Raw genomic sequence first — 13,851 nt, 5'->3', positions numbered from 1 at the left:
TTATGTGAACCCCAAACACGAGAGGTATTAGAACCTATAGTACTTAGTACAGTCAGGGAAACGGGAAACATGCTTTGTAAAAAGGATTTGGTTTGGTTTTTTTTTTTTTTAAGGAGCATTAGCAACTAAGGCCATATTGCTCCGGGTCATGCGGTGGTCATTCCCTGACCTTTCCGCATCCTCCGTATTTGGTGGTGACGGGCTCGAACCCCAGTTTAATCAAGAAGCGTGTGCTACGCACTGCTGCTCCTTCCCACCTGGCTACGGAGGCGCCTTGTAAAAAGGATAGGTGGAACAGGACCAGGGTATGTCTGCCAGGGGCAAAGGTTGATGACGTTGTAGAGCAGATATCATCTTTTAAGGGCACAAAAGGTGATATAGTTGTACACATTGGCATTAATGATACCAAGAGTAGGAGACCGGCAGAATTGCTTAACAAGTACAGGTCACTGTTAAAAAAAGCAGTGAAATAGGGTTGAATTTGAAAGTGTCTGCAATTCTGCCCAGACACGATAGGAGGGAGTATATGATAAGAGCCTTGTCGATCAATTCGGCCCTGGAAAGATTGTGCAAGGCTCAAGGGGTAGAACTTTTTTCAGCCTGGACTGTACTTGTTAACAGGAGAGATTGCTTCTACAGGGATGGGATACACTTAAATAGAAAGGGTGCAAGAATATTTGCTGATGCTATCGAGGCAATGTTAGGTGGGTCGGAAAACTGCTAGCTTGGGGGGAGACAAATTCGAATAGATTAACAGTAGCCACCGGCAGAGGTGAAAGAGATTCTTGCACTGCTTCTATTGGAATGAGCAGAAGCCTGAAAAACAAGATGCAGGATATTTCAGAGACTGCTGGGAGTCATTGCGGTACAAGTAAACACATGGTTTCTGTTAGGGTAGCTTAGAATAGAAACAGGTGCAGGTATACTTGAGTGTACACCAATTCTAGGAGTTTAGTAAATAAATTTGATGAATTTGAGGTATTGCTCAAAACATCAAAGGCAGATATTGTTGGGATATCAGAGACGTGGTGTCACGCAGATATAAGGAATACAGAATTGGAATTTGGGGAGTACAATGTGTACAGAAAGGATAGATAAGGTTGGAAGAGAGGAGGGGTTATGCTGTTAGTTAAGAAATACATAAAATCCAAGGAAGTGAAGCCAGTGGCCATCGCTGGACAGTGCAGTGTCGAGTCAGTTTGGTGTGACATAAGCATTGGGAGATCAAAATTGAGAGTAGGAGTGTGCTATAGGCCTAATGACTCTGATGAATATAATAAGAAACTGTACAGGGAAATAGAGTGGGCCAGTAAATCAGACAGTCTTATAATGGGAGATTTTAATTTCCCAGATATTGACTGGAATTTGGGGGCTGGTCACTCACACACTAGCAAGGCTTTTGTGTATTTATTGGATGATTGTTTTCTACATCAGCATGTTCGGGAGGCAACTAGAGGGAGGAATACTCTTGATTTGATTATCAGCAGTGATTCTTCATGCATTAAGAATCTGCAGATAAATGAACCACTAGGTGGCAGTGATCACAGTGTGCTGAAGTGGGATTTACTCAAAGAGGTAACTACCATTAGGGGTAAAGGGAAGGGTTATTGCTTTCGTAAAGGCGACTACGATGGACTGAGACAGTATTTAAATTCTATACAGTGGGACCAACTGATGATGTTACCAACAGCAAAAACAAAATGGAAAGCATTCAAAGAACTTATCTTGGAAGCTACTAGGCTTTACATACCAACAAAGAAATACTGTTCAAGGTTTAGGCCTAAATGGATGTCAGATGAACTGATGAGGCATATGGCAGAGAAGAAACATGCATGGGATACATACAAATTAACACATGACACAGAAGCCTATGATAGATACAAGTTGATCTGTAACCAAGTTACAAAGGAGGTTAGGCAGGCGGAGGCAGATTACGAGAAATCTTTGGCAAGGGATGCAAAGAAAAATAGCAAAGAGTTCTTTACTTATGTAAACTCTAGAAGGAAGGGGATGAATCAGATTGGACCACCTGATATCGATGGGTCAACTGTTGATGATCCTGCTCAGGTAGCTAACAAACTAAATGAATATTTTGCATCGACATTCACACATGAGGAATTATTTAGCGAGGGGAAAGCCAGAGGTGTATTCAACTCTAGCAGTAAGCTAGAAAATCTTGTAATAACTGAGAGTAAAGTGGAGGAGAAATTGTTCAAGATAAACACAAGAAAGGCACCCGGGGTGGATGGGATCTATCTAGTTATATTAAAGGAGGTAGCAGAGCAAGTAAGCAAACCCTTAGCCATAATTATGAGAGCTTCCTTGGACTCAGGGGAGGTACTCACAGACTGGAGATGTGCAAATGTGATCCCAATTCACAAAGGAGGATCAAAGGCTGACACAAGTGATTATAGACCATTGAGCTTAACTTCTGTTCCAGGAAAATTAATGGAGGCACTAGTTAAAGAAGCACTGCATGAAGGTAATTTAGACAAGACTTCAGTTATAGCTCGGACACAGCATGGTTTTGTTAAGGGGAAGTCTTGCCTGACAAATTTGATTGGATACTATGATGCAGTCACAAAGGAACTGGATGCAGGAAATAACTTTGATATTATATACTTGGATCTTAGAAAGGCTTTTGATACTGTTGCACATGGAAGACTGCTGCATAAATTGGAGCAGTGTGACATTGGAGGCAAATTGCTGCTGTGGATAAAGGGGTGGCTGAGGGGGAGAAGACAGAGAGTGGTAATCAATGGACACTGCTCGTCGTGGACTAATGTTATTAGTGGAGTCCCTCAGGGCTCAGTGTTGGGTCCATTATTGTTTTCTGTATTCATAAATGATATTGATGATGGTATATCTAGCTTAATGTCCAAGTTTGCAGACGATACAAAGGTAGGCAGGGTTGTCAAGGACACTACTGACACTATGCTACTGCAACAGGATCTGGAAAGGTTGAGCAGATGGGCTGAGAGGTGGCAAATGAAGTTTAACATTGACAAATGTAAAGTACTACACATGGGAAACAGCAACCCAGAGCAACGTATCAACTCTGTGGTACTACACTGACAGTGGTAGAGAATGAAAGGGACCTGGGGGTGGTTGTGCAAGCAGATATGAAGTTCTCTGAGCAATGCAGACGGGCTGCAAGAGTAGCTCATGGTGTATTGTCAATGATATATAGGAATTTTTCTAGCAGGGATAAGGAGGTGATTATTCCCTTGTATAAGGCAATGGTCAGGCCACACCTAGAGTACTGTATACAGGTCTGGAGGCCTCATTTCAAGAAGGATGTAGAGCTGCTGGAACGAGTACAGAGAAGGGCAACAAGATTAGTGAATGGAACAAAGGGGTGCTCTTACGAAGAAAGGCTTAAGTTTTGCAAATTACAGTGTCTGGAGACTAGGCACCAGCGAGGTGATCTGATAGAGGTGTATAAAGCCTTGAATGGTTTGAGCATGCTCAATGCTGATGGGATTCTTCCTCTCGTTCAGAATAGTCACCTGAAAGGGCATAAATTCAAATTGAGGAAAGACAGATGTAGAATAGACGTGCGGAAATTTGCCTTTAGCCAGCGGGTGGTTGGTTGGTGGAACAGACTTCCACCCCATGTCGTAGAAGCTGATAGCCTAAATAAGTTTAAGGCTCAGCTGGACAAGTATTTTGATCGAATAGAGGGGTGAAGTGGAAGTGGTTTCTTTTTTTTTTTTTTTTTTTTATTTTTTATTTTTTTTTTTTTTTGGCTGATGCTGCATAAGCTTGCTTTCTTGCATCAAATGCCTCTACTAATGCTAATGCTAATTTGTTGACATTGGACTTGAACTTCTGTAGATTGTAATTTTCAGGAAATACGTATGAAGGAAGGTTGTTCCAGAAAACGGCAGTTGAATGAATAAATGAGGAAGATGAAAAGTTGGTTCTGTAGATTTGAAGTTGGACAGTAAATGGATGTTGGCTGGTGGCGGCATGTGTTCGGACTGTTTTGAAAGAGAGAGAGCGGGAATTACAGAAGCCAATTCAGAAGAACAGTGCCCATGGAAGTATCTGTAGAAGAGGCATGCAGCAGAAACAGTACATCCATGAGAAAGCGAGTGGAGAGACTCTGTTAGAGATGAATCATTAATTAACCTAACTGCCCTCTTCTGAATGGAATCAAGAAGCCTGAGAGAGGTTTTGGGGGCACCACCCCAGATGTGGGAACAATATTCCATGGCAGGGCGGATTTGTGACTTATACAGAGTGAGCAGCTGTTTGGAAGAAAAGTAACGCCAAGAGTGAAAGAGAAAACCAAGTTTTTTAGATGCAGAGGAAGCAATATTTGTAATGTGCTTGTACCAAGTGAGATTAGAAGTCAGGGTAATCCCCAAAAGAGATATATCATTTTGCCTAGAAATCGGAGTGTCCCTAAAGATAAGCATAGGAGCAGAAGAATCCTTTTTGCGAGATATAAGACAAGACTGAGTTTTAGAAGGGTTGAAATCAACTAAATTGTCTTTGCCCCACTGGAGAATTACCTGAAGATCAGCATTTAAGGAATTGGTAGCAGATTTTCGAGAAGTTCAAGCTGATTGAGCAGGACAAGGTTTCTAAAAATGGAAAGTGGAATGCAATGTGCTATCATCGGCAAAACTATGGATAGGGTTGCTAGTCAATGGAAGAAGGTCATTAATATACAAGAGGAAAAGAGTGGGGGAAAGAACTGAACCTTGGGGGACACCGGCATTAGTGGAGAAGTTAGAAGGCAGAGAGCCATCTACCATCACTCTCAGTGAGCGATCAGAGAGAAAACTGGATAACCAATTACTAAAAACAGTTGGCAAACCATAAGATGGAAGCTTGTTTAGAAGACCTTTATACCAAACACGATCAAAAGCCTTTGAGATGTCACGAGCAACTACTTGTGTTTCACCGAACTTTTCCATTGAATAAGTCCATAAATGGGTAACATAAGCCAGAATATCACCAGTGGATCGACACTGACGGAATCCATACTGGCGATCGTTGATCAGACAGAAGGTTTCTAGGTAGTTTAAGAGTTGGCGGTTAATTGATTTCTCCATTACTTTAGAAAGAGTAGAAGTAATTGCAATGGGACGATAATTGGATGGGAGGGATTTGTCACCCTTTTTAGGAACTGGCTGGATATGAGCAAATTTCCAAGCAGAAGGAAAAACACCTTTGGAATAAGAAAGTGAAAAAAGGCGGCAAAGAATAGGAGTAAGTTCAGGAGCACAGGTTTTGAGAACAAGGGGAGAAATACCATCAGGACCTGGAGCTTTCTTAGCATCACGATTCATCAAAATCCTTCTGATATCCTTTTGACGGAAAACCACAGGAGGCATTGAATGGAGCGTGTTGGGAATGGTGGGAGGTGTTTTACTAAGATCATTAATACATGAGCTGGAAGAAAAATGGGATGCTAGCAGGTCAGCTTTATCCTTGGCTGAAGTGACAACAGAACCATCTGGTTTGGACAGAGGTGTTGTTGTTTTTTGGTTTTTAGGAGCATTAGCAACTAAGGCCATATTGCTCCGGGAATATGCGGTGGTCATTCCCTGACCTTTCCGTATTTAGTGGTGACGGGCTCGAACCCCGGTCTAATCAAGAAGCGTGTGCTACGCACTGTTGCTCCTTCCCACCTGGCTACGGAGGCGCCTAGTTTGGACAGAGGTGGGAGCAGAGATGGGCAAATGTTGCGGCCAATAGCTTTGGCAAGAGACCAGAATGCTCAGCCACCATTAGGGCAAGAAGCAAGTTCTCTACTCTTAGCCTGTTCAAACTCTAGTTTGGACTGATTAATAACTGCTTTACAATTGTTGCGAGCTTTGGTGTAGGCAGAAAATGAAACTGAAGAATTAGAAACAAGCCAATTACGATATGCAACATTCTTCTCTTGAACAGCCTTAGCACATTTATTGGAAAACCAAGGTTTAGATAAAGGACGAGATTTTAAAGTGTAGCGTGGGATAAAGGATTCCATTCCTGCAAGAATAATTTCACTGACACGATCTGAGCAAACGTTGACATCAGAAGTTTTGAAACAGTAATCCGACCAAGGAAAAGAAGTCTCGCAGGTCATGACATTTTGCATTCTTGTAATGCTAAACAACACGAGGTTGGGAATAGCCATGAGATAAAGGTTCCATTGGAGAAGAGATAATCACCAAGTTGTGATCTGAAGTGCCTAAAGGACCTCTCACTTCGACCGTGTACTTAGAAGGGTTGTTTGTGAGAAAAAGATCAAGCGTATTGGCTGTATGATTAGGATTGTCCGGTATTCTTGTAGGTAAATGAACAATCTGTGCTAGGTCATTAGTAATTGCAAAAGCCTTAGCATCTCGACCTGCTGGGTCGGTGTGACTAGAAAACGGAAGCCAGCTGGAGTTGTGAACATTAAAATCACCAAGGAAAATTACCTCACTGTTAGGAAAGTTGGACTGGAGAAAGTCAAGTTGCAAAGAGAGGAAGTCAAAGAGATCCAAGTGATTAATGGAGTTGGGAGAACGGTAGAGACAACAGATGAATTTGACACAATGAGGTAGAGAGATTTTAAGCCAGAGAAGATCAAAGAGAGGAGATTCCAAATTGCCAAGTCTCAGTAAGGGAATATCAGAATGGACATATGCACAAGTACCACCTTTGAGGCGAAAGGAATCATACAGCGAATAATTTGGGCATCTGAGATAAGCAGTAGTTGAATCAACCGATAACTGAGATTCTGTCAGAAAAAGTACATGGGGTTTGGCAGACTGCAAGTGGAAATGGACATCGTTGAGATTAGCATTGAGACCACGTATATTTGTGAAATGAATTAGGAAGTGCTTGGGAGGTTTAGATCTTTTTGCAGATAAGCTTGCTCTATTAGTTTGATAATTCATGGTGTATTCAATAGTAAGAAAAAGTGGGTGGGACATGCTGTATGAAGTAATGAAATTTTTGGATAGGGTGTACACGTGGTAAGAATATACCCAGATCCTTGACATAACGTGGCCTCCCCGCATACACACTACTCGGACTCCCTCCAGTCACTATCTGGCAGAGTAGAGGTAGCAAGATTATACACTAGCTGATCCGGAAGCCTCCTAGAGAGTTACCAATAGGTTCGGTCTGGTGTACTAACTAGCGGCCGGCCTGCAAACACCGTTTTAGAGCTGTACCCTCGAAATGTAAGGAATATTGGATCTCGCCACGACGTTCATCATAACCTCAAAAGTCATCAATCATACTGCATGATGGAAGAGAAAGGGAAGGGTTGACCGGAACTTAGCTCTAGAGACTAAACATGGGTTGCACCACTTCAAGCCTCCAATAAGCAAAGTGGTGGTATTTCACCGGTTTATGAGAGTCATCTACCACCCAGTACTGCCTGGTAACATAGAGGGGCGGCGTTCCTCCATGTGGTGTGGGCGCCACACCTCGACCCCTGCTTGCATTGGTTCACACCTGGGTGGTCACCCACCATGTATTTGTGCATGGAAGTTATACCCAGGATTACTAACAGTCCCACCATCGTGAAGGTGCAAGTGGAGGATTTGGCTGTCACAGACCGCCCGGACTTCGCCGAAATTGGGTCCACTTGACTTGAGTGTCACCCGAATATCAGTTCCATCAGCGTTTTAGATTCCCAGGTAGCAAGTACAGCTTGTCTGGCATATCTGAGAGAATGTCTGTGACAACCTCAAGGACCACTTAAATGGTAATTTAAATGATCCTTGAGGTTAAATGGTAATTAAATGAATCCAAAACCATGGGATGAAATGTAGACATGCATTCACTGTATCTCACATAAAACAAAGTGCTGAAATGCTACCAATCTCATATTGCTCGTCTAAGATGCTCACCATTTTCAAACTATTTTTATCATATAAAATTAATTTTTTGTATTACACTATTTTAGTACATATCTATAACATATTAGCTTTAACTCAATACTATATGAATGTAACACACGAATTTTACTACAGCTGAAGGTCTGAAATTTTTGCCAAATTCATTAAAATAAAATATTAGAATAAGAGCCTATTAAAATGACAAGACAATCTATGTGATTTTTATTAAATAATCCCTATCTATTTAATTTATTATCCAACATCTGACCACTATATAATGGTTATCAAGGAGGATATTTAGATTATAAGGACAATTAAACACAGAGTTCAAGGAGATGTCTTTATGAGGAAAGACTCATAAGGACATTGCAGAAAGTGGAAACTAGACACTGGCATAAGGGATCTTATTGGGGTATATAAAGTGTTAAAAGGGATGAGTAAACTCAGGTTCACTCACTTCCTTTAGTTCCTTATAATGCAGGAAAGGTGGTCAAATGATGCAAGAAATGTAGATTTTTTACCTTCCCTGCATAATTTGGCCATTTAATATCACAGTCCATTATGGAAGTGTGAACAAGGGCAAGATATTCTCATTAGGAGGGAAGACTGAAAGAGTAGTCTTACCAAGAAAGACTTCAGTCCTGCAAATTGCAGCATTAGTAGTAGTAGTGGCATGTGATGCAAGAAAGCAAATGTATGAGCTTATGCAGCATCAGCCAAAAAAAAAAAAAAAAAAAATCACACCATTCCCTCCAAATGCCTGTCCAGTTCCTCCTTAAATTTATTCAACCTATCAACTTCCACAACGACAGATGGAAGTTTGTTCCAGCAATTAACCACACGCTGGCTAAAGGCAAATTTCATTTAGAGACTAAGCACCTGCAAGGTGTTCTGATTGAGGTGTTTCAGGCTTTGAATAGATTGAATGCTGATGGCATTCTTCCTCTTGCTCAGACTGCACACGAGGGAGCATAAATTCAAATTGAGAAAGAACGGTTGCAGGATAGATGTGTGAAGGTTTGCCTTCAGCCAGTAGGTGATTGCTTGTTGGAACAAACTTCCATCTGTTGTTGTGGAAGTGAGTTTGAATAAATTCAAGGAAGAACTAGACTAAATTCTTTAGCCATAGCTTTTAGGAAGAACTAGACAAATTACTGGAGAATGGACAGGTGATATGGGAGGGTTTTTTTTTTTTTTTTGATGATGCTTTATAAGCTTACTTTCTTGCATCATATGCTTTGTTGTTTGTTTGTTATTTGGTTTTTAGGAGCATTAGCAACTAAGGCCATATTGCTCCGGGATATGCGGTGGTCATTCCTTGACCTTTCCGCATCCTCCGTATTTGGTGGTGACGGGCTCGAACCCCGGTCTAATCAAGAAGCGTGTGCTATGCACTGCTGCTCGGGCTCGAACCCCGGTCTAATCAAGAAGCGTGTGCTATGCACTGCTGCTCCTTCCCACCTGGCTACGGAGTCACCTCTGCATCATATGCCACTACTACTAATAATAAAAAGACAATCAGGGAAAGTACTGATAAACTACACCTTAGGAAGTGTAACTTTTGATGTGCTTTCCAAATATTTTTTTCTGATCTCATTACGATATACTATAAAATATATACATTTGTAAGTTTACCTCTATACAGCAAATAGATAACCACTCGAATAAATTTACCTGCCAAGTAGCTGATGTGTTGAACTTAGAAAAGTTCAACAAGGAAATGATGGAAACTTACTGGTACTGCATACAGGAGATTTCTTTTTGGTAAATGCAGAAATCTACCTTCCCTGAATCACTTGACCATTCTAATACCATAATCTCCCTATGGGAGTGTTATACATTATTACAAAATAAAAATAATAATAAAAACAGATCTCTCCATCTTAATAGAAGAACAAGAGCAATAATGAGAGAATTTATAATAGTAAGGATCACTCTCAATGATATATAAAAAATTTTTTTAAAACTTTTGTTTTTAATTACTTGGAAGAGGGAGTCTAGAACATGATTGTTCATTACGTTAATGAATTGATAGACACTACACTATTATATCACATGGTAGATTAAGTAATTTAATATCGAAATGATACAATTTTAAAGGATTGAACCACATCAATGACAAACACTTAAACTGTTATGGATATGTTACTCACCGTTTCCCGTCTCATGCCCGTTAGACACGAGACAGGAAACAATCTCCCGCACCACGCCCACATCACGTTAACATATTTCAGGCATATTAACGTGATCCAGGTGTGGAGTCTCTTGGTCCAGTTGACCAGTCTTCCCCAACCAAACCAAGAGACTCCATGCCTGGATCACATTAACATGCCTGAAAGTGGGAAACAGTGGGTTCCTAAAATAGTTTGTGTTTGGCATTGAAGTGGTTCAATTCCTTTAAAACTGTATCATTCTGATAATAAATTACTTAATCTACAATGTGATATAATAGTGTAGTGTCTATCAATTCATTAATATAAACTTTTTTCTTTTATAATAGAAAAAGTTATTACAGTATTAGTATTTCCATACAGTGCAAGAAAGCTAAACTTTTGTTGCATCACAAAAAAAAAAAAAAAAAAAATACATAAAAAAAAAATCAAGCGGTACTTCAAACACAACTCCAAAACAACTTATGAAGGAGAACACTCAGTTCAGACATTTCTATTAAACAGAAAAATAGTCTATTCTATTACAAAAAAGTTTAATTGCCTTAAATGCAATATCGAAGAAACAGTAGTTCAATAATTCAAAAAATGCATTATCTGGACAGCTCATTATAAAGGCAGATAACAAATCATGTGAAAGATGAATAAACTTTTAAAAGAAAAATTTTAAATATTAAAAAATATGAAAATGTATGTGGTCTGTTGTTGATTTTTATGAGCATCAGCAACTTGGACCATACTGTTCCATTGTGTATTATGTCTGAACAAGTGTGTGTGTGTGCAGAGCCACATTTGCAAGTTATGAAGGGTGAAAAACAATACTCTATCAACATGAGATTGGCTAACTACAGGGCTGAGTAAAGGGACTTTTAGTAATTCCTCCAGTCATCTTGCCGATGACTGGAGGAATCAGAGAGGACATATGTGGTATAATTAACTAAAGATTATCAAACTAAATTAACACTTTTTTACTAAATGGAAACTTGCTACTGAATGCAACTGGTTATGCTTGCAGGATGCTACTTCTACCTTGAATACAGGTAGCAGCAGCACTTCACAAGCTCACAGCTAGTAAAGCATTTCACAAACTAATTACCGCTAGTAGTAAATTTCCATATAGTAAAAAATTGATAATTTAATTTGATAAAAAAAACAAAAGTTTTCTTAAATAATAGAAAAGTTTGCACTATGTTACAAATAAAGAGAACGTCCTTGTTTTGTTGAAAAATTATATAAATGAATAAACAAAGAAGAAAGTTAGTTTAGCAAGTCTTGAGTTGAACTAAAAATTTATGCTGGCTTGTTTACACCCATATCCTTACTAGTATAAAAGAAAGAATTATATTAATTACAGGTGTCCAATCAGAAGAGAGCAGTGCAGATGGAAATAGCTGCAGTAGAAGTATGCATCAGAAAACAAATGTAATAAGGAGTAGAGGAAGTCTCTATTTTTTGGGTGGTTTCATTGCACAATATATACAAATCTCAAATCACCCATGGTTCTATGGGTAATTTGAAATGCATACATATTATTAATACTGAGTAGAGCAAACATTATGTTATCCCTGTGTGTCTCCCCCAGGGTCAAGGTTTGCCATTTTGCCACCTAAGATAAGATATGAAGCCCCTTATACAGTATATATTATTTATGATTAAAGTAGCCCCCTGCACTGGCCTGGCCTTCATCACATAGGTACCGATGAAACTTGGAAAAATTAGTAACATGATACATGGTTGGAGTTCATGGCTTGTTACTTGAGATTGCATAGTTCTATGTGAACTGCAGTATCTTGTTTCTATAGTATGCATAAAAGCAACTTTTATATTTTGCTATTTATTATAGCAAAGAAACTATAACTAGCAAATTTATTTTGCTAGTTATCATAGCAAAGAAGTCAACCAAGATTAGCATCCAGGAAACATCACTCTACTCTGTATATTTTATTCTTATATTACCTGAGTTGCTGATCATTAATTTTAAGTTACTTGTGTTATTTAATAGAGTTATTACCTGCTGGCAATCTGTCCCAGCACCAGAAACAATCTATTATGCTTTCAAAACAATTCTTGTATATATATTCGTTCACAATACTGGCCTAGAGTTTTTTGTCTACAAAGATAAATCATATATCATTTGAAAAGTCTCAACCAGAAATCAAGTTTATGATACAATCAAGAATTAAGTTCTTCATATATTTGTGCAAATGACTAAAATGTGGTAAATCAGAATATTATAAGCACGATAACAGTTTAGCCAATTGTGTAATGGATAAAAAGTTATGTCTGCTTTTATTACTTCATGTATATGTGACAAAATGCTGATGTAAGCATTTTATTTTATTCCTAACTATTCCTTGATTCTTTTGACAGAAAAATTGAATGACACCAGAAAGGAATCTACTGATTAAATAAAGTAACCACTAAACTGGAACCTTACTTTTTCCTATAATTTGACAAAAAAATATTACTGAAAATTTGACTACTTTGAAAAAATATTTAAGAATGTGTGATCTTTTAGGAGTTAGTACTGTAGTTATAAGTATTCTTGCATATGGATTTTTTTTAAAATACTTTAAATCTTACCCAGCAGTATGACAGGTTAGGCTAACTTTTTAAATTCAATATTAAATGACATAATTACGAGGGTTCCTCTTTTCTTGAAGGATAAAATAGTTAAAAGTCAGGAGTAAAGGTGGTGGGAAGCTGGATGGCAAAACAATAATTGTGATGGTGCGTCAACAAGGATTATAAAATGAAACTGATTCACGTAATAAAATAAATAAATTTCCATTTATACTCTGTATTGGCGGGAATTTATTCTTTTTCAAAAATCTGCATTTTGACGAATGTTAACTTATATTATTTTGTAAACGTCATCAGAAAACAAGATTGACACTTATGGCGCCGGCTGTGGCTATTCTAATAGTCGAGGTTGTTTGTCATTTATGGAGGTGAAATGTAGTGTACTATGATTAAACTACATATAAGAATCACAGTTAATAAGGGCTCTTGATATGAAAGAATAAAAAGATAGCTAAAAGCACAGACAGACTCCATGTCCATAAGAATTCTATGGTTGAAGAACAATTTACCAACCGACGTAGTAAGCAGACAGGTGGGGAAACTAGCCATAACTGCAAAAGACTGAAGACAGACTACAGGTTGTGTAGTAATTAATATCTAAGTGAAATAACCAAGAAATTTTTGATACATCTGATTAAAAGTTAGATTGTCCACCTGATCCCAATTCTCGCATTTATGATTCTTTTATTAATTAAATGTCGGTGACAATTCTGAAAGTAATTCCTCCCTCAATGCACCTCAGATACACTGGACATTTCAGTTCAATAAAACAGAATCAAATGATACGTGAGATCATCGAAACACTACATACGAATACTCCTCTCAGCTGTCAATTCATTCCATACTGCCAAACACGCATGCAGTCGTTTTCATTAAAAAAAAAACCAATACTTTATAATTAAAAAAAAAAAAAAAAACATTATTTTAGCCCAAAGAAGCCAACTGGACAGCAATGATCACAGATTAGATCGGTAGCAATAAGAAGTCAATATGCATATATTGTAGTAGTATTAGTCATATAGTGCAAGGAAGCCTGAGGCTTATGCTGTACCAGCCAAAAAAAAATTCCGAGTTACTCCGAGAGAGAGAGAGAGAGTCAGAAGTAGAAGGGAATCACCAAGAAAGAGAAGAATGGAGATATCCAGCTCAGGACCCTGGTTGTGTCAAGCCCATACTCACCAGATGTGAGCCCCTTGGGCACTAGATTGTCAGAAGTAATTGGACATCTGCATGTTTCAAACAACCACTTAATGTGAATCCTCGTC

At 38.7% G+C, this 13,851-nt stretch overlaps 1 protein-coding gene across 2 annotated transcripts in view; it reads right to left on the bottom strand.

Annotated features, from left to right (window-relative positions):
- LOC150084356 (myotubularin-related protein 9) overlaps positions 1-13,458 on the bottom strand; it is a 141,911-nt gene extending 128,453 nt beyond the window's left edge. The window contains exon 1 of one of the 2 annotated variants that reach the window (XM_090375187.1): positions 13,398-13,458. The gene's annotated coding sequence lies outside the window, so the exon portion shown is untranslated. Of the gene's footprint in view, positions 1-12,014; positions 12,099-13,397 lie in introns of those variants that run through there. The other variant, XM_090375188.1, reaches the window with a different exon arrangement.
- Positions 13,459-13,851: the final 393 nt, after the last annotated feature.

The sequence above is a fragment of the Mastigoproctus giganteus genome, chromosome 6 (assembly GCF_048544385.1).
Source record: "Mastigoproctus giganteus isolate SK-2022 chromosome 6, ASM4854438v1, whole genome shotgun sequence".
Taxonomy (NCBI): domain Eukaryota; kingdom Metazoa; phylum Arthropoda; class Arachnida; order Uropygi; family Thelyphonidae; genus Mastigoproctus; species Mastigoproctus giganteus.
The sequence above is the reverse complement of the archived record's forward strand: the minus strand, read 5'-3'. Positions and strand labels throughout refer to the sequence as shown.